The 21259-nt window shown below is 39.0% G+C and overlaps 2 protein-coding genes across 8 annotated transcripts in view; one reads left to right on the forward strand and one right to left on the reverse strand.

The window, feature by feature from the left end:
* LOC109408278 (E3 ubiquitin-protein ligase RNF19B) overlaps positions 1-21259 on the reverse strand; it is a 289705-nt gene that overhangs the window by 35671 nt on the left and 232775 nt on the right. The gene's annotated exons all lie outside the window — the stretch shown is intronic.
* LOC115269328 (uncharacterized oxidoreductase dhs-27) overlaps positions 1260-21259 on the forward strand; it is a 38639-nt gene continuing 18639 nt past the window's right edge. The window contains exon 1 of the mRNA XM_029877951.2: positions 1260-1430. The gene's annotated coding sequence lies outside the window, so the exon portion shown is untranslated. The remainder of the gene's footprint in view (positions 1431-21259) is intronic.

The raw sequence follows: 21259 nt of genomic DNA on the forward strand, positions 1-21259 counted from the left end.
TGTCTCAAGAGCAAACTTATGTGTCTCTGACAGATTTTGGGCCGCTAAATCCGAATCTGGGCTCCAGCACCTCACAATTTTGAGCTATACCTCAATTTATAGGGCAAAATATGCGATTTTGGGCTATTTGTCTGCAAACCATTAAGCATGGAAACCCGAGCAGGAGAAAATAGCTGAAGAATAACTAACTCAGGTATGGAAAACCGAGTACCTACGACCTGAATTAGGTATTAAGTAGCCATGCATAAAAGGTAAACTATCTAAAATAATAACTGGTGAGTATTCTGTGCATAACGCGTGAATAATGACATCAGGTATGGCAATACCTAATTAATAATCGGCGATTTTTTATACAAATAGCGATTTTTCCATAATTTAATAATATCTCAAGCAGTCCTCAATACCAAACCAATATCTCATTGAGGTATTGTATCAATACCTAAAAAATACCAAAATAAGTTATTTTCAATACCTGGATAATCAACCAATACCTTGTCTTGGTATGATACCTGGCTTTGGTATTCTCCAGTTATGCGTCAGTTATTCATTCCCGGCTCGGGAATATATTTTTAAGCAATCAAAGGATAAATTGGTCAATTAACATCTAAATTAATAACTCATGCATAATATTTTGTTTTACCAAATCAAATTTAATAGATTTAAGCATTTTATGTCAGTATGTAAACTTGCATGCAACTTTTAGAGGATGACTTGTCGTTCCTAACATAAATTGCTTAAAACTATCAAATTTGACTTGGTAAAACAAAATATTTTGCATAAGTCGTTAATTTAGATGTTATTTGACCAATTTTTCCTTAGGTTAAAAAATTATTTCCATGCTTAATGGCTTGCAGTCAAAAAAGCCTGAAATCGTATATTTTGCCCTATGAATTGAGGTATAGCTCAAAGTTGTGACGTGGTGGAGCAAAGCATCAATGAGCAAACCCGGTTTCGAATTCAGCGGCCCAAAATCTGTCAGAGCCACATAAGTTTTCTCATTGAACGTTTAAACGAAAATAGAGACCAAGTTATTGGACAGCAATCGTTACCAGCCCTGCAAATGAGGCGGTGGGTCGGTCGGATACATGGTAGCAAATCTCAGAGAGCCCCATCCAGTCATCGCGCATCGCACCTTCCACGGCACGTCACGTTGTTCCGATCCGATGCTCCGCAGAGTTCGGCCCGGCGGCTGGCGGTCCGATTCAGTTCCAGCTGTAACCTTGTCGCGTTCGGATGTGCTTTCCCATAATACGACGGTGTAGGTGCGTTCGTTACCACCACTTACGGGTCATCCGGGGGTTTCTATCTGTGATCTCGTTCAGTGAGTGAAGTTAATTAAACTCTGTTCGGGTCGAATTGAACTTTTTTGTTTCGATCGAGTGAACCGTTGATCGGAACGTGTTTGATCCAAAGCCGAAAACAAAATCAAGGTGTGTAATTAAAACGTGGATAATTGGGTGCGTTATGTGCGAAGAGAACTAGAACTGAATCGACTGGTGGGTCGACGGTGGGTGGGTGGTTCACACCCACAGCCGAAGGACTCGACCCTTCCGGATTACACGAGTGGTGTCGTCTGGTGTGCGCTACTGTTGGAATCGACAAATTGGGAAAGGGCGCGGCAGCGTGGCACTTTTCGGGGTCAACTTTTTCGTTCGTTCTCGTTTTGTCCGTCGTCGGCCCGAGAGTAAGTGTCGAGAGGAAACGTGCGAAAACTGTAAAATCTGCTGCTGACCCATATGGAAACCACCGCAACCGATGATGAAGACGGCGGCGACGGCGGTTGTTGGCGTTGGGTGGGGATTGAGGAACATGGGAAACTTCCAGATCGCGTGGATCCTTTTCGCGATACGACACACACGGCAAATAGCGGAAGCAGACGACAGCTGACGGGGATAATTGCCTGCACCGGATGTGCCCATCACCACGGTACCTGCAGTCGTCTCGTCGTCGTTCGTTGCTAACGACAGTCTTCGAGTAATTGGATTAAGATAAAGTTTCCTCGTCAGTAACGGAATTACGGCTTTGCTGCGCTGCTGATGAGAATGGGGGTAAAGCCCCAGAATCCACCGACAGGATGCGTGAATTATCTTCCACTTTAATTTGGTTTCGCTGATTGGATGCTGTGGGATGGAATTCTATAGTCCACATTGCACCCAAACAATAATGTACCTACGAAATTTTCATCAGAAAATTGTAAGCTTGATCTGTCAATTTTTTTTTTTTTAGAGAAAGCACATCACTCTAATGTGACACAATTAATTCACTGTAATGCGATTAAAAAAAGAAAGATGAGAAAATTCACTTCGAGAAGCTTCACTTCGAGAAGCTTCACTTCGAGTAGCTTGTGGAGCTTTAAATTGAGAAGCTTCGCTTCGAGCAGCTTGAGAAGTTTCACTTTGAAGCAGACACTTTGAGAAGCTTGCAAAGCTTTCCATCGAGAAGCTTGAGAAACTTCACTTTTAAAAACTTGAAAAGTTTCACATTGACAAGCAGCGAAGTTTCACTTCGAGAAACTTGAGAAGTTTCACTTACTTCGAGAAATTTGAAAAGTTTCACTTCGAGAAACTTGAGAAGCTTCACTTCGAGAAGCTTAAGATGTTTTACATTGAGAAACTTCACTTCGAGATGTTTGAGAAGCTTAACATCGAGGAGCTTGAGAAGCTTGCGAAGCTTCATTTCGAGAAGCTAGAGAAACTTCACTTCGAGAAGCTTGAGAAACTTCACTTCGAGATGCTTGAGAAGCTCCACTTCGAGAGGCTTGCGGAGCTTCACTTTGAGAAACTTAAAATACTTCACATTGTGGAGCTTGCGAAGCTTCACTTCGAGAAGCATGAGAAACTTCACTTCGAGAAGCTTGACAAGCTTCACTTCGAGAAGTTTGAGAAGCTTGCGAAGCTTCATTTCGAGAAGCTTGAGAAACTTCACTTCGAGAAGCTTGGGAAACTTCACATCGAGAAGCTTAAGAAGCTTCACTTCGAGAAGCTTGAGATGTTTCACATTGAGAAGCTTGAGATGCTTCACATTGAGAAGCTTGAGATGCTTCACTTCGAGAAGCTTCATTACGCGAAGCTCGCGAAGCTTCATTTCGAGAAGCTTGCAAAGCTTCATTTAGAGATGCTTGAGAAGCTTCATTTTGAGAAGCTTCACTTCAAGAAGCTTGAGAAGCTGGACATCGAAAATCTTGAGGTGCTTCACTTCGAGAAACATGAGAAGCTTCATTTCGAGAAGCTTCACTCCGAGAAGATTCATTTCGAGAAGCTTGAGAAGCTTCACTTAGAGAAAGTTCAGATACTTCACATTGAGAAGCTTGCGAAGCTTTACTTTTGAAGCTTCACTTCGAGAAGCTTGCCAAGTTTCATTTCGAAAAGCTTGAGAAGCTTCACTTAGAGAAGCTTGAGAAGCTTGCGAAGCTTCACATTGAGAAGCTGCAAAGCTTCACTTTGAGAAGCTTGAGAATGTTCACTTCGAGAAGCTTCACTTCGAGAAACTTGAGAAGCTTCACATTGCGAAGCTTCACTTCGAGAAGATTGAGATGCTCAAAAAGCTTCACTTTGAGAGGCTTCACTTCAAGAAACTTGAGAAGCTTCACTTCGAAAAGCTTCACTTTGAGAAGCTTCACTTTAAGTAACTTGAGAAGCTTCACATCGAGAAGCTTGAGAAGCTTCACTTCGAGAAGCCCGAGAAGCTTCACTTTGGGAAGCTTGCGAAGTTTCATTTACAAAAGCTTCCATTGCTTCACTTCTAGAAGCTTGAGAAGCTCCACTTCGAGAAGCTTGAGAAGCTTCACTTCGAGAAGCTTGAGAAGCTTCACTTCGAGAAGCTTGAGAAGTTTCACTTCGAGAAGCTTGAGAAGCTTCACTTCGAGAAGCTTGAGAAGCTTCACTTCGAGAAGCTTGAGAAGCTTCACTTCGAGAAGCTTGAGAAGCTTCACTTCGAGAAGCTTGAGAAGCTTCACTTCGAGAAACTTTAGAAGCTTAATTTCGAGAAGCTTGAGAAGCTTCACTTTGAAAAGCTTGAGAAGCTTCACTTCGAGAAGCTTGAGAATCTTCACTTCGAGAAGCTTGAGAATCTTCACTTCGACAAGCTTCACTTAGAGAAGCTTGAGAAGCTCCACTTCGAGAAGCTTGAGAAGCTTCACTTCGAGAAGCTTGAGAAGTTTCACTTCGAGAAGCTTGAGAAGTTTCACTTCGAGAAGTTTAACTTCGAGAAGCTTGAGAAGCTTCACTTCGAGAAGCTTGAGAAGCTTCACTTCGAGAAGCTTTAGAAGCTTCACTTCGAGAAACTTTAGAAGCTTAATTTCGAGAAGCTTGAGAAGCTTCACTTTGAAAAGCTTGAGAAGCTTCACTTCGAGAAGCTTGAGAATCTTCACTTCGAGAAGCTTGAGAATCTTCACTTCGACAAGCTTCACTTAGAGAAGCTTGAGAAGCATCACTTCGAGAAGCTTGAGAAGCTTCATTTTGAGAAGCTTGAGAAGCTTCACTTTTAGAAGCTGAAGATGCTTCACATTGAGAAGCTCGTGAAGCTTCACATTGAGAAGCTTGAGAAGCTTCACTTCGAAAAGCTTGAGAAGCTTCACTTCGAAAAGCTTGCGAAATTGCGAAGATGCTTCACATTGAGAAGCTCGTGAAGCTTCACATTGAGAAGCTTGGGAATCTTTACTTCGAGAAGCTTGCGAAGCTTTAATTCGAGAAGCTTTAGAAGCTCCGTTTCGAGAAGCTTTACTTTGAGGAGCATCACATCAAGAAACTTGAGATGCTTCACTTCAAAAAAATGTTTTTGTAACTCAATGATTGATTGGGTGTAATCCCCTCATGTTAGAGACCATTTCCAGCCTTCAATTCGAGGGAAACAGCGCCTCCTGCCCCTACCAAGCAGCCAGGAAAGTGGGCGTGCGGGTGAGAGCGAACGACGAGAAAATGGCAATTTCATCAGCCGGAGTCGAGTCTAGACGACACCATCGTCGTCGGTCGCCTACGCGGAAATTTCTTCGAGCACTTCTACAACCGATACCGACCGACGCGACGTGCGACGACAGCGAAAGCGAGTTTGCAGAAAAGAAATTAACTACCTTCCGCGAAATTTCGGGGCGTGGAAAGGGCAGAGGGTTGAATTGGGTTTGGAGGGTGGTGATTAGCCTGGTACACGGTTTATATGGGAAAATATAAAAAATGGAAAAACTCCAACTCCTGTATACTTTTTGAGCTCCATTTTGGTCCCATATCAACTGTGCAAAATTTCAGACCAATCGAAGAAACTATATTTTAGCGCCCGCCATTCTTAGTTTTTCATACGATTTACTATGGGGAAAATTAACCTCTTTAAAGAAAAATCGCTTGAGATCAACCATTGATCCCTAAAAATAAGTCGTTGAATGATTTCTGTAGATAACTTCACGAGGAATCAGACCACCGAAGACCGCAAAGCGATGTGACATTCGTGGAAAAAGTTATTAAGCCTTACCCGATCGATAAAATGACGAGATTTTATTATTTATTGTTATTCCTTACGTGTTAAACCGCGTGGGCATGTCATTCGGTTTTCAATCAATAACTTTTTCCACATGCCTTCGATCGCTTTGCGGTCTTCAGAGGGTTTGTTCCTCGTAAAATTTCCAACAGAAATCATTCATCGATATATTTTTAGGGGTTAAGGGGCAACATGTGGTGATTTTTCTTTAAAAAAGTGATTTTCCCCATAGTAAATCGTATGAAAATTTAAAACGGCTGGCGCTAAAATATAGTTTCTCCGATCGAGCTGAAATTTTGCACAGTTGATATGGGGCCAAAATGGAACTCAAAAAGTGTACAGGAGTAAAATGTATTTTGGTGTCCCACACTAGTGGTGATACAGCAGCGGGCAGGGCCGACTCTGTTCTTGTGTGTTGAAAGTGATGGGGAAGTGCTTGTTCGGAGCTGTTCAGAGGAATGTCAGAGCAGGTTAAAGGCGACGATCGCTGAGTGAAATTGTCGCTTTTCATATAATGTCGTTCTAATTTCAAAATAACTGAAAAGCTTAGGCCTTTCATTGAAATACACAATAAGAAAAAGTATGTCGGTACATTGAACCTGAATTCGTTGTCGAGCGCACAACCAGGGTTGGAAAATGTCACAAAAATATCATGGAAAAATATGACATTTTTCAGTTCTACCATTTTCTGTTAGCATAAACGATGACCATTTCTTACTAGGGTCAGTGCAATTGGCAGATACCTAAATGACATTTTCTAACTCTGCGAACAATAGAGATTTAGATTGTATCATGGTTTTATAACAGTGTTTAGAACACCACTGCCATTTGAAAAACGTTTGTGGCAAACCAATATTAAAAACACGTTGACATTCTGGTGGAGGGTTTAAAGGAGTCTAAAAAAAGCTTTTTGAACTTTATGTGAACAGAAGGTGACAATGAAGAAGAAGAGGATGTTCTCAAATAGACACAATTTTGTATACGTGACTTATGAACAGCCTCTAATGATGCTGATCAAAAACGTTATTTTTCCAAATGTAGTAGGGAAATTAAGGTCAAATAAACAAGAGCATCGTTGAAATGAGTCAAAATCTATCTGCTTTACCGAGCATATGGTAATGCATGTTTTAAAATTCTTGTGAGAGATTTTAGTTGAAAAAAAAAAAACCTTTTTTCTCGTTGATTATTAAATATAAATCATTGCAGGTCGATAAATCAGTATTTTTTTACAATGTTAATTCCTAAATTTAACATTATGAACAGATGCACGAAAATTCATTTCCAAAAAGTGCACCACGATGCAAAATGCCTGAAAACCCCTGCCCTAGGTCGTTTTCCAGAGGTTCACGATGAAGCATGGATTGTCATTTCGTAGGCTTGAACCGTGAGGTGATGTGCTGCGTGCTAAGATTACTGTAGAGGTGATGCGGCACAGTTCCCAGGTTGCCGTTTTGTAGGCGTTATATGATAGACTGTGTTGTTAAGTTGGAAGGAAAGGAAACAGACCTTCCAACCCGTTCAGATTCTAGCGATGGCAATGACCATTAGACCTGTTCACTTTTTTTGACCTACCCGTGTCACATCAAATTATCAATCCACATGCAAAAACAAGGCTTCAGTCCAAAATTGAGCCAAATTGATAAAGGATTAGAGGTGTATCAAATCGATTTTGTGTTTTTTCGAGCACTTTCACGGAAATGTACTTCAATATCCAGAAAATTGCACCAAAAAGGTACCAAAAATACCGTTAAAATATAGTTAGAACAATACTCTACAACTTTGCCGAAGACACTACGGTGTTTAAATTGCGTATTTTAAAGTTATTCAATAATTTTCGTTAAAAAATCACCAAAAAATACAATATTTTTACGATTTTGCATGTAAAAGTCATGTAATTTTACATTGTTTTAGGTGACTAATTTTATGAGCTATTGCTCCTATGTGTTACGAACATTTCGTCCATACATCATTTTAGTGTAGAAATTCGTTTTCATTGACTAATTATCAAAAGTTTGCCACGTTGATACTAAAAATTGCACAGAGTTGCCAGCATAAAATAAGACAAAGTTACCCATGATTTAACGTCATTACACTTCTTTGTCTCATCTGCATCAGTTTAAATTTGGTGCAGTTGGTTGACATGAGATTGTGGATTCGAAGATTCAAGGTTCGAGTCCTGGAATAGCATTTTTTTTGCGTCTCGATCCTGCTATAAGTTGATGAAACTACGCACTGCATCTCGTTGCAATTTGGCATCATAGCATTATTTCGGAACCGTAGAGTGTATAGTAAGAATGAAGTTTCCCTTCATCGTGTAGTTGTGCTGATTTATGGGTAGATAGATAACAAGTAAGCTCCACCCACAGTTGTCTGTAAAATGTTGCATCCAGAAGCAGTTCCATCATCGTATTGAATTGTTTTAGCTAAATTGATCATTATCAAACAGATGCTCAATATTTCGCCCAGCTGATATCGTCGACACGATTTATTGTCAACAAGTATAAACCAAATATCTAGCTAGTCCTGGAATGGGCTTAATTGGCAGGTCCCGATCATTATTCTTTGGGAGATTGCGTGTAAGTCATGGCAGATTCATCATCCTAACTGCTACAAAGAAAGAAAAAAAAAGTTTATCATGTATTTGAGCTTGAACCTGGGACCTTCTGATCCGCAAGCTCGAGCCTTACCATCTGCACCATTTCTGATACTTAAATCAAGAGGCATTGGAATACGATCGCATGACGTCTTAATCATGGGTAACTTTGTTTTAATTCGTGCTGGTAACTCTGTGCGATTTTTAGTATCAACGTGACATACTTTTGATAATTAGTCAATGAAAACGAATTCCTACACAAAAACGATGTATGGACGAAATGTTCGTTACAGAAAGGAGTAATCGCTAATTAATTTAGTCACCTAAAACAATGTAAAATTACATGACTTTTATATGTAAAATCGTAAAAATATCGTGTTTTTTCGTGACTTTTTAACTAAAATTGTTGAATAACTTCGAAATACGCAATTTAAACACCGTAGTGTCTTCGGCAAAGTTGTAGAGTATTGTTCTAACTATATCTTAACGGTATCTCTGGCATCTTTTCGGAGCAATTTAGTGAATTTCTGAGTAAATTTCTGTGAAAACGGCTAAAAAAACACAAAATCGATTTGATACACCTTTAAATCTTCATCAATTTGGCTCAATTTTGGACTGAAGACTTGGTTTTACATGTGGATTGATAATTTGATGTGTCACGGAGAATCGGAGAAAAAAAGTTTCAAAGTGAACAGGTCTAATGACCATAGTTTTTTATGTAGAGATGTGGGAGATTGATCATGGATTGAACCCACGCCCTTAAATATTATTTGATCAAGAATTAAAATGTGAAAGTCTTAAAAATACGACCCTGAAAATTTCCCACACCGAGCAATGCAATCAAGTAGGAATGTTCCATTCCAGCATTCCTAAAGGAATCTCAGCTCCGCCGTGGGTTATCCGATTCCAGAAACAGGAGAACATTGAACGGACGGAACGCACTGCCTGCTGCAAAGCGTGACTTTTGTCGTCCTTTGTCGTTGGTAGAACAAAACAGGCCAGAAGAAAAACTACCAACTCCAAGAAGCTATGGGTGGGGGTGGCAAGGAAAAGTGCGAGTATGCTTTGTTTGCTGGTGTGGACGTTCGACAACAGTTTCTCCCATAGCAAAAACTCAAGTTTTCCTTCATCGAGTGCCATGTTGATCTATCTGAATAAAGCATTAGCATCGCTTGAGCATCACTCATGAAGAGGATGTGGGTTTTGTTTGTTTCTGGGATGCCCCCTAATAAACGAGGAAATGCTAAGCAAAGCTTTATCACTGAGGATTTGTAAGTGGGATGGGAAGGAATTTCGGTGTTCATCGGGGAATCTGAGGCGAAGGCGAGAGTAAACCTCATCCAAAGGTCAAAAGTTTTCAAATTTAGAATTTCAGATTTCACAACTCTGCTGCGTGGTTGTGTGCGGTTCTCGGAAACACAACGAAACCAAGCTGGCTTCGACAGAGGGTGGAAATTTCCTACGAAAGCGCTTGTACTGCCACATTGATAACGTTACCTCTAGTCTAGATGGCTACATAGATTTCCCAACCACGGTTGAGGAATATTAGAGAACAGAAGACTCAAATTCGATAATGAAAAACGATGGTGGGAGCAATCGAGGTCACGGGGTGGGTACCGACCTGTTTGCGTTGAAGTGTGTTTGAATGGTTGCATGAAACTTTATGCCTCATTGGATTCAGACTATGACGAGATTTGAGATTTGTTCGCTCTGGCTTGGAGATGGGTGCAAAATTGTTTCACGACACCGAGTAGTGTAAGATTAAGCCAAATTTATAGGATCCTCCGGAGCCGTGATTACCGCAGACAGTACAGTGAGTTGATAAATTTGAACCGTAGGTAATTAATCCCAAGGTGAAAAGTTGTTCTCATTTGTCTTCATTATTTCTTTCACTGTTCGTGATACTACCATAAACCGCACGTTGGTAACATCTGTAAACGTATCTGCTGAGAAAACAAATCGATTATTTGAAATTTACGGCAGCAAAGAATTTTGAATTACATTGTTTTACCATATTTTTCTTACTAATTTCGAATGCAAAACTTCTTCTGTAATGCAGAAAAGAAATTGCATATGCGTACACAGATCTAATGCATAACTTGCACAAATAGTTAGTCTGCTCTCTCTACCAGGAACGGGATTGAGTTGCCTCTCTATCTACAACCCGATACAAATCTACCAAAGAATCGAATCTAACAAGTTGGACAGATACGCCCACCGGAAACGATAAAATTTGTCAGATAGTTAAAATCAATGAATGAACGATGCATTAGAATCGTTCATTCTTCAAGCTTCATTTTTACAAAACAACAAATTTAAACAATTTTTGGTGTTTTCGCACCTGGCACTAGCGCTCATGACATTCTGTCTGCCACAATTCCAACACGTCGTAGACCTCCATTTTACCTCTTTATTTAGCCAAACATCACTGAGAACAAAGAACAAAACCAAGACGACCCAAATCCGACATTCCATTCGCGAGTTATGCGCGATCCCACATGTGTCACTGCATTTTATATATAAAGATGTATAGATTTCATGTGAAAAACAGTGAATTGAACTTGAATCTCCACTGCACAAGCGATATTGGAGCTGCATAAGCTTGCATGGGTCAGCTGTCAACAATATTTGATTAGGAGCTGAACAACAGAATGTATGCTACATTCTTGTAAATGTTTTGAAACTAGTTCCAAAGATGAAGAACATACTAAGGGGACTCACAAAACAGTTTAAATGGCTGCGTAAGCCATGATTTTCTGTTATTTGAAATGTTTCATGAAATTGTGAATGAAATAATCGAAGATTGTCTTGGTGATCTCGACGTTTAATCAGAATAAACTTCAATAAGCGGTTTACGCTGTTGAGTGAATACTATTATTTAACTTGCTATTCAGTCATGCAATTTTGGTGACCTAGGTAACAATTTGATGCTGTACAAACGTTTTTCCAACTATTTTAAAGCAGCCTTCGTTTGAACAAAAGCACAATCCTTTATTCAGCTCCTAAACGTCTAATTTTGGTGATTATATTCAACATCTAGCTGATTCGAGGTTCAATGAATGGCTGATTTAATGTTTAATGTGCGCTTAATCAGTAAGCAATTAAATTTATTTATTGTGTAACAAATAAAATAAAAACATTATATAAGCTTATTTTTTACCATTTGCGGCTTTCTTTTTTTCTGAATGTATAAATTATTCTTTGGGAAACTGGGATTTGAACTCGGACCTCCTGATTTATAGTTACTTACCTTAGCAGCTACACCACCCACAAGTGTATACATATGCTTGAAAACGAGAGCATTACTTGTTGTGTCTGAATAATCAAGAAGTTATAAGTTGAACTAAGCCTATATTGAAGCTGAAGAAGCGATGTGAACTCTTCGAAAACTTGCGTGGGTCAGCTGTCAGAAATTATTTGGTTAAGGGTTTAACAACAGATGATTAATTCTGCATGTTGGTGTATATTTTAAAGCTGATGAATAATATTCTATTCAACTTGGAATTCACCCAACAAGCCATACTTCAGACCAAAATTCAACTGTCATCGTGTTCAGCCGCTGCCACCATTAATCATCCAATTTTCAGCTAATACTCTCAATGTTCAGCATTCATTGTTACTTGGGGAACAATGAACAAGTTATACATCAGACCACTGTTCAGCTAATACTGTCACTGTTCAGCATTCGTTGTTACTTGAGGTGCTTAGATGTTGTTATGAGGAGGTGTTCCTAAAAGGTTAATGTTTGCGTTCATGGATGAATTTGCTTGGAGTTTCCTAGTTTGACAAGTAGTTCAAACTCTGGCCAGCGTTTTATCGCAAAGAGATTAAGACCCCCCTGACAAGGTTGACAGCCTTTAAAATATCATGATGCTGTTAAAAAATACACATCACGAGGGATCTGTAAAGGTTTCAACTGTTTTGGTGAACTGTCACGACAGCCAGAGATGTTCAGTGATACTACCACAGATAGGTAGTGTTTATCTACGAAGATGCTCAACTTTCCCCTATCCTGGATTAATTGAATTGCCCCTGATTACACAAGAAGTTAAATATTTACAAATTTCTATTTAAAATCTTAGTTAGACTTATTAAAGGGCTCAGTACAACGGACAGATGGCCCGATCATAGGGCAAACATGCCGAATAGATCAATAGTAAAATTTGCTACCTTGCTGCTACAGTGCTATTTATAATATCGTGCAAAGTGACAATGAATTATTAAAACAACAATTTTGTTTGAAATGAATAATTTCCAAAATAAGCACTAGCAACACGCGAGCCATATACCCAAAGATTGGGAGAAAGTGAGTGAAAACCGACCAAAAAGTGAGAACCAAAACGAGAGGCACCAAAATAATGAGAGGAACAGCTGCAATGTTCCGAGTTTGAATGCTACGTCACCTTTCTGGTACTAATATTCCTTTTCTTCCTAGATGACTGTAAGAGCGTGGCCAGTGCCGTTACTGACTTTTTGAAGCTTGGAACTGTGAAAAATGCACATAGAGGAGTACCATCTACGAATTGTATAGTAATATGTAGTTCCATTAGGCAGTATGGGTATAAATTTTAGGAACGCTGATCTGAATGATTTTTGTTTATTCTGGTTTTGTTCACTTGCAGATCGATGAGATAATCCAGAGTTTCCAATACGAACTTTTGAAATTACATAGTGCATTTTCTAAGTAAAATTTTCAAATCAAATAGACTGCCCAAAGTTTTCATAACCATCATTAAACTAAAATGAATTAGTTTTGGTTTTGTTACGGCTCTCATAACCTTTTCAGAACTAATTGGACTTCAAATTGTTGCTTGAATTTAAAGACGAGAAGGGAAATAAGTCGGTCATTTAAATAGCCATGTTTTGATTCAAACAAGCTGCCCATTATCTTTGAAAATCTGAAGTCTTTGTCATATTATGACCCAGGCGTTTTCAGACTTATTGGATCAAGGTGCACTTTTTGCAAATAAATCTTTACGCGGTGCACCTGGTCATTATTGTGAAATACAATTTTGAATTTGTTAAAAAAAGCTGACGTATTTTTTCAAAGCGACTCTTAGGTGCGTACACTTGCCAATGAAGTATTTTTCCCACGCAGATGTGATTAGGGGCTGTCCATAAACCACGTGGTCATGAGTGGGGGGGGGGTTCGGCCAATGACCATTTTGTATGGACAAATAAAAATTTTTGTATGGACTAATGACCACGCGGGGGGGGGGGGGGGGGTTGAAAAGTCCCAAAAAAATGACCACGTGGTTTATGGACAGCCCCTTATAAGTGTGGGTCATCGGAACCGTTTTCTCAGATCAAAGCTTTTTTGCTTCCGTTTCGGGTCCTCAGTATCTGTGCAAAATTTGAGCACGATCGGTTGCGTCTACACTTTGCGCATTACAATTGAAATTTGTATGGGATTTTGTATGGGAAAACATATTTTTTTGCATTTTTGTCATAAGTTGAAAAAGTTTGCCTGAAACTTTTTAACTAATACTGTAAAATGATAGCCTGGGATGTTCTGAAGAACTTTGTCGCAGACCGCAAAGCGATCCGATGCTTGTGAAAATAGTTATAACCAACGAACCGCATGCATGTGTTTATGTTTTAACATGTAAAGGAATAACAATAGCAACAAAATCATGCTGTTTCGGCAAGCAATGCCAACGCTATAACTTTTTTCATAAGCATCAGATCACCTCGCGGTCTTCGACAAAGTTTTTCAGGACACTCTAGGCTATGTTTTCACTTTATCGGTTACATGGTTTTAGACAAATTCGAGCTTGTTATGAGAGAAATGCAAAAAAGTGTGTTTTCCCATGTAAAACCCCATAAAAACTTCAAACGCGATGCGCAAAACGTAGACACAACCGATCGTGCCCAAATTTTGCATACTTATTTGGGTCCTGAAATGGGATCAAAAAAGCTTTGATCTGATGGGATACCATTGAATTTTTCATTTTTCCATATAAACGATGACCCACTCTATATGTATGACATTTTTATTACACATCGGAGCTTCGTTCGAGTGACTTAGAATATTTTCTGGTTGGGGATATTTCTAGAAATTTTCGGGTGAGATCCTGAGCAGACTCATAGTTATAAGTTATGAGTTTTTAGCGAATTGCTAAACATCAGCGAAGTTCTGCATTGACCCCTGTATGATAACTTCTGTGGTTTTTAAAAGTCGTTTTTCCAAGACCATTACTAGATTTCAGAAGTAATATGAGCATGAGCATGAGCATGATTGACCGCCCGCGGTTGCTCCTCTGTTATTGCAAGGACATCTGCATTTACACAAAGAACCAACAGATGAAGCTTGGGACTAGCCTTCTCCTCATTGTGTAAATGCTGGTATTCCAATACTTTTCAATAAGCAATACCAGCGCCGGCCGCGTCCGAATGCAGGTCAATTAAGGATAGGGAAGGAAGTGATGATGTGATTCTCGCTTAGGCCAATAACCGAGGGATTCTCTGCGTTACTACGAGAAATCACTAGGAGTTTGGATATTGGAAGGTAAGATGTGTGAGGGGATTTGTCTTGGTAAACAAATCGATACAATCACCGGACGGATTCTTGAACTATGCACTCGATTGCTCGACACACGTTTGAATGGATACATACCAAAAGTCCAGCTGTCCCTAGCTGCCCTATCCCTCGCTCCATTTAACGCCTCCCGGCTAAGTACTGACAGTAATCACACACGTAACAGAAGTGAAAGAACTCCGTAAACTCCGTGATATATCTTGAACGACTACTAGATTTTAGGAGTAATATATGCCAAAAACCCCTACAATATCCTTGAATGATTAACTTTTATAACTTTGGCATACTTCTGACAAGGAGTTGGGTAAATCTCTTCTAGGTTTTCTGGACAACTCATGAGAACGGAGGAAGATTCCTTTGAATTCATTTACACGTTTTCAACAAATTTCAGGGAAAACTGATTTCGAGATCATTGATAGATCCTTTCTCAAGTCCCACGCAATACTACTAGTTGGATTTCTTCTGAGATTTGAAAAATCATAAATATAAGGAAATAAAAAAAAATGCTTTTTAGATTTTTAACAAAGTTCTTCAACATGCATTTAATTCAGGATGGGATGGTTGATGTTTTCCTCTCGCCTGGTTCAGGAGTCCTGTCTCCCCGTCGATATTTCAACCGTGGATTTCTTTTTTTTATTCATTTGATTAATTTGCCATCAAATATGTATTGAATTAGAAAGTCAAGGCAGATTCTTTGAATTGCCGTGGTGCACCTGTAAATGCATCACGGTACACCAAGTGCACCGCGATGCATGCCGAAAACCCTTATAACCACTTTTGAGCATATATTCACATACAAACAGACGTAACAACTAGAACGATTTTCTCGAAGATTCATCGCTCCAATTACACTATGTACCACCATCTGAAGACGATGTTGTACGTCTACGATTTTGTGCAACAACGCCTACAGAAACCGCTACTGTCGAACGTCAAATCGCAAGGAAAACGAAGCAAAACTGCCAACCTAATGAATTCAAAACAACCGTTAAACGCGTGGTCGATGGAAATTGTGCTAGTGTTACGTCCGTTATTGTACTGTAATTGTTACGTAGATCCTAGAAGTTATGATGACCCCATGGCTTCAGAGTTATAACGAGTTGTTGTATTCGCTACGGGAGAGATCATCATTGATGACGATTTCTCCAATATGGCAGAGTGCGAGTCAGTAAAGTTGTGTAGGTATACTTCATAGAGAACCAGTTATAAATGTAAAATAAGTTATAGGTAATGCAGTTCTCACGAGCGTTTGACAGACGTGTTCAGCAGTAGTTTGATTCAAGATACTTATACAGTGATAGAAAGGTGGTAGGTGGATTACTCGAACACTGCATATGCCGATTACCCGGGTAGAGGTGAAATACTGACGATCAAAAAGTGATATTGGTTTGATTGATATAAGAGATAAAAGATCTGAAATTAATATCTGAAAAATGTTTCTGCAACATCTGAACAATATCAAAATTTGATATTTCAAGATCAAACGAATAGCTCGCTGCTATTGGTTAGATCTTACAAAATCTAAATATTATATGATGATGATGTTTCAGGAGTAAATTTTTGATTTTATTTTTAGATCTTTTATCTTTTATGTCAATCAAACCCATATCACTTTTTGATCTCCATATCAAAATATGCTATTATTGAGCTCTTTTCCTCTACTCGGGTACCTTTCACCCTTTTCCCCAGCGGAACGTTTGATGAACAATTGATTTCCATTCAGGTGAATGAACAGAGAAACCGAGAACAACCAGATACAGCAGCAGTACCACATGATAGGAAACAGCATCACAGTACCATTCCATCAATTCACAAGAACACAGCTTCTCAATAATCGAACAGTTGTGAAGTTCAAAAGAGTGTAAAGTTCGCTTCGCTTGATTACAGGTGAGAGGTGTGTCACTTCCGAACCAGCTACGATCCGGAAAGACCACCACACTAGTTTCACCAATCATCCAGCACAGCGGATAACTGGAACAATAGAGAAAAAGTCAGTGATCGATGAACAAACAGGCGTGTAAGTGCATCCCAAAACACAAATGTTGAGGAAAAAAAATGTGAAATGAATCGGATGTTCGTACGGTAGTACAAAAAAACGGAAGTGCTCATCAAAAAGTCTCCTCTGCATCGGTAAACATCACTTCAGTGCATCAACCAGTAGACATAGCAGAGAAGATAATAAAAAAAACCGAGTCATAGGGAGAAACAAATTGTGGCAAAAACAGCACCTAGTACCATGTGGAGCATAGCATAGCAGTGAATAAACGGTAAACAAGTTTCAGCTTTTTTTGGCATTCATTTCTCCAATGAATGGTGGTAAGTGAGTGAGGGGTCCACGCAGTTACGGTTGGCTTTCAGAAGTGATTGAACATTTTAATAGTTAATCGAGGTTGATGCCGCTCAACACCAAATTGATGATGATGAGATGGTTGTTTCGGGTGACTGCTGTGTCCTGCTTTAGTAATAACCATCCTAATTTAAGTGAGTGTGCAAAATGTATGACCCAATCAGTGTTAGTGATTGAGCCGCCGCCGGACGGGTGAGAGCAATTTACACTCGAATAGTGAGTGAGCGAACAACAAACAGCAGGGGTTGTGAGAGCAGTCCAGTTCTCACTAACAAAAAAAGGATATTTTCAAGCGAGAGAACTATTTGGAATGGCCTTGACCCGTATCAAGTATGTACCTAGGTGCGAACGACTCGGCGAAAACCACAACAACAGTGTCATCATTATGAAACACTCCGGGGGTGTGTGCTTACCCGAGTAGGAACGAATAACTGACACATAACTGCAGCATACCGAAGTCAGGTTCATACCAAGACAAGGTATTGGTCGGTTACCCAAGTATTGGAAATAACTCATTTTGGTATTTTGTAGGTATTGATAAAATACCTCAACAATAGGGTGGCCCACACTTATATGAAAAACAAAAATTTCGAAAAATGCCAAGTCTTACCTCCTAAATCAGTTGTTTAGGACTCCCAGAAGCTACGTTCAAAATTTGAGCAAAATCGGTTGAGCCTAAGGGGGCGCTCAAAACGCTTGAAGTTTTATGGGAAAACTTGGCCAAATGTATCCAGAAATTTTAAGTTTTCGAATTTTACCGCTAGGTGGCGCTGTAAGCGTTCAATCATCAAACCCTTTGGTATTATTGTAGGTGACTATATGCCAAACAACTTTGTCGAAGACCGCGAAGTGATCCGACGGCTGTGAAAGAAGTTATACTCTAGGCAAAGTGAGGCAAAGTATTGAGATTTCATTATTGATATTATTCCTTCACATGTATTGGAAAAACAACAATAAAGTTTATCCTCACTTTACCTAGGGTATAACTTTTTTCACAGACGTTGGATCACTTTGCGGTCTTCGACAAAGTTGTTTGGCATATAGTCACCTACAATAATACCAAAGGGTTTGATGATTGAATGCTTACAGCGCCACCTAGCGGTAAAATTCGAAAACTTAAAATTTCTGCATACATTTGGCCAAGTTTTCCCATACAAACTTCATGCGTTTTGAGCGCCCCCTTAGGCTCAACCGATTTTGCTCAAATTTTGAACGTAGCCTCTGGGAGTCCAAAACAACTGATTCAGGAGGTAAGACTTGGCATTTTTCGAAATTTTTGTTTTTCATATAAGTGTGGGCCACCTTACTCAACAAGTTAGTGGTTTGGTATTGAGGACTGCTTGAGGTATTATTCAATTATGGAAAAATCACTATTTGTATGGAAAAATCGCCTATTATTATATAAGTATTGCTATACCTGATGTCATTATTCACGTGTCATGCACAGAATACACACCATTTATTATTTTAGGTATTTTACCTCGTATGCAGGGCTTCTTAATACCTCATTCAGGTTGTAGGTATTCGGTTTTCCATACCTGTGTTTGGTATTCTTCAGCTATTTTCTCCTGCACGGGTAGTGAAGTTTTTGGTCAAGCTTTAACAGCATCCCATCCCCTCTCCTACATGGGTTAGGGGTGGTGGATGAAGCTCTTTGTGGTACGTGTGGCACTTCGTATGGTAATGAAATGTAATTTGAATAATGGTGAATGGGACAGGGTATGACTAGAGGCAATTGCACCGAAGACATTTATTATGCATGTTGAATTGTGTTATGTCGGAAGGCGTCATGAGTTCATTACACAATTAAGGGAAATAAAAGTACGTATAATGAGTTGCAATTAAAGTCGAAATTTAAAGAATATCTTAAATGCTGTAGATATACGTATACAATTCAGTTGTCTATACAGCAAAAATTTGATCAACTATATGAGCCCGTTCAATTATCACCTTTATGTTCACTGGGACCACCCATTAGATTTGTATCACCACCATATTATGTAGACTACCCATAGGTATATGTATTTGATAGAAGTTCAATTTAATTTATTCCAGAATATTCTGGAAGGAAATTTTCCGAAAGCTTTCGTAAAATCTGCACGTTACTTACAGACAGAGAATTTCGGGATATTGCCGATAATAGTGATATTAACTGTTGTGACTTATATCAACATGAGATATATTTAGATACATTAGAATTATAAGAGAGATGCGAATAAAATGTATAGTTTCTCAATCATAGCAAACATATTTGAGCTTGATGGTCTAGGTTCTACCGCTTCTGGTTCCTACACAGAAGTTCCTGGGTTCAATCGCTGGCCCGTTCCTTTCTTCCTACTTTGCATGTATCTAGATACTTTCTCCCTCCTTTCTACATATACAACGCTAGAACCAGAAACGGGTTGAAAAATCCGTTTCCCTTCCTTCTCACTTTCACAGCACAGTGTCAATCTATCAGATAACGCCTGCGAATTATGCAATCACGTGAACTGTGCCGCATCATCATCAGAGTAATAAACACAAAAATCTATCTACTTACACCTGGCATTCATGCACCAATGTGTGAACCCTCTTCTAACCATATCCTACCAACACTCCAGCATCCGCATGAATTTGTATATACACACAGTGCACAGTGGGAAAAAATGGACCCAAAATGGCAACTTTTAGAAGCCGCTGGTTTGGAAAAGCATCAAATACCTATTTCTATGTAAAAAAATACAAGGAATCGAATGGTGGTGGTCTCGTTTTGTGCAGACCACGGGAAAGGTCCCAAATGATAGCTTGATTTATTCCAGAAAAAAAGGAAACTAATTTTGTTTTGCAATAACTCAACAATACTGATTAAGTTATTATGCATTTATAAATGTTTTGTGCTTGATTTGTTCTTATAATAATAAAACAAGTTATTATCAAGTGATTTTCCGTTACTAAGTCAGCAGCAATAGGAAGCAATCGGTGAAGTACTAGATTGAAAGTGAATCAGTTTCTAGTATCAGGCAAGAAACCCAAGTAACTATTTTGATTTTATCGAAGTTTTTTAGCGATTCAAAACCACTAACCATAAAACCATTGATGCCGACTTGAAAGTCCTCTCGAGCTCTCATATGCCTCCTATGGCCAACGTTCTGGCTAGTTGGCCCAGTCTTGTTATGATCTACAGGGCTTCGTATGCAAACCGGCTTAGGATTTCGGGTTGTATCATAGTTTTATTATCGTATCCCCGATACGGATCTATGACATTTGGTCGAAAGACATTTGGTCGAATGACGTTTGGTCGAATGACATTTGGTTGAAAGTACATTTGGTCGAACGGACATTTGGTCGAATGGACATTTGGTCGAAACCCATTTTGTGGATGAAGATGCATATGACATTTAGTCGAATGGACAATTCGTCGAATGGACATCTGGTCAAAAGGCACTAACTGATGAAAAGAGATTTGAGTGGATAATAATATTCAGCATCTTGGTTCGCTTTCATTTCAAATGCAGCACTGCGTTAAAGAACAGCCTATGTTTGAAAGAAGGAAAAATCTCTGATGAAAAAGTCTGCAGCTATAAGATCCAAATACCAAGCGGAAGAGCAGCTTGTGTTCAAAAGGAGAAATATCTTCTTAAACATTCAGCAGTTGATACAGGAAAACGCAATAAAAGGATTAAACGTGAAATAATAGCCTATGTTTCAAAGAAGGAAAAATACACGATAAAAATACAGCAGCTATAACATTCAAACACAGTAGAAATACGAAACTTGAAAGAACAGCCAATGTTCAAAAGAAGGAAAAATCATTGATAAAAAAAACGACCATAATGTCCACTGTCAGTACAAATAACAAACTTGAAAGAACAGGATATGTTGAAAAGAAGGAGAAACCTTTGATGGAAAAGCCAGTATGTTCTACACAAAAACGCAATGAAATAATGAAACTTGAAAGAAGAGCCGAGATTAAAAATAAAGAGAAATATTCGATGGGAAATGAACTACTTCAACAATGCCAACGAAAACTACACTGGATTAAAATATTTTCTATTTAATGTTTAATATTATTAAATACGATTAAATTGCTATACGACCAAACGTACTTTCAACCAAATAAGTTCAGTATGTAACATATAAATTATGATACCGAAATCTATAATATTATTTTTCACTCAAATCTCTTTTCATCAGTTAGTACCTTTCGACCAGATGTCCATTCGACGAATTGTCCATTCGACTAAATGTCATATGCTTCTTTTTTCCACAAAATAGGTTTCGACCAAATGTCCATTCGACCAAATGTCCGTTCGACCAAATGTACTTTCGACCAAAT

The sequence above is a fragment of the Aedes albopictus genome, chromosome 1 (genome assembly GCF_035046485.1).
Source record: "Aedes albopictus strain Foshan chromosome 1, AalbF5, whole genome shotgun sequence".
NCBI classification, from domain to species: Eukaryota; Metazoa; Arthropoda; class Insecta; order Diptera; family Culicidae; genus Aedes; species Aedes albopictus.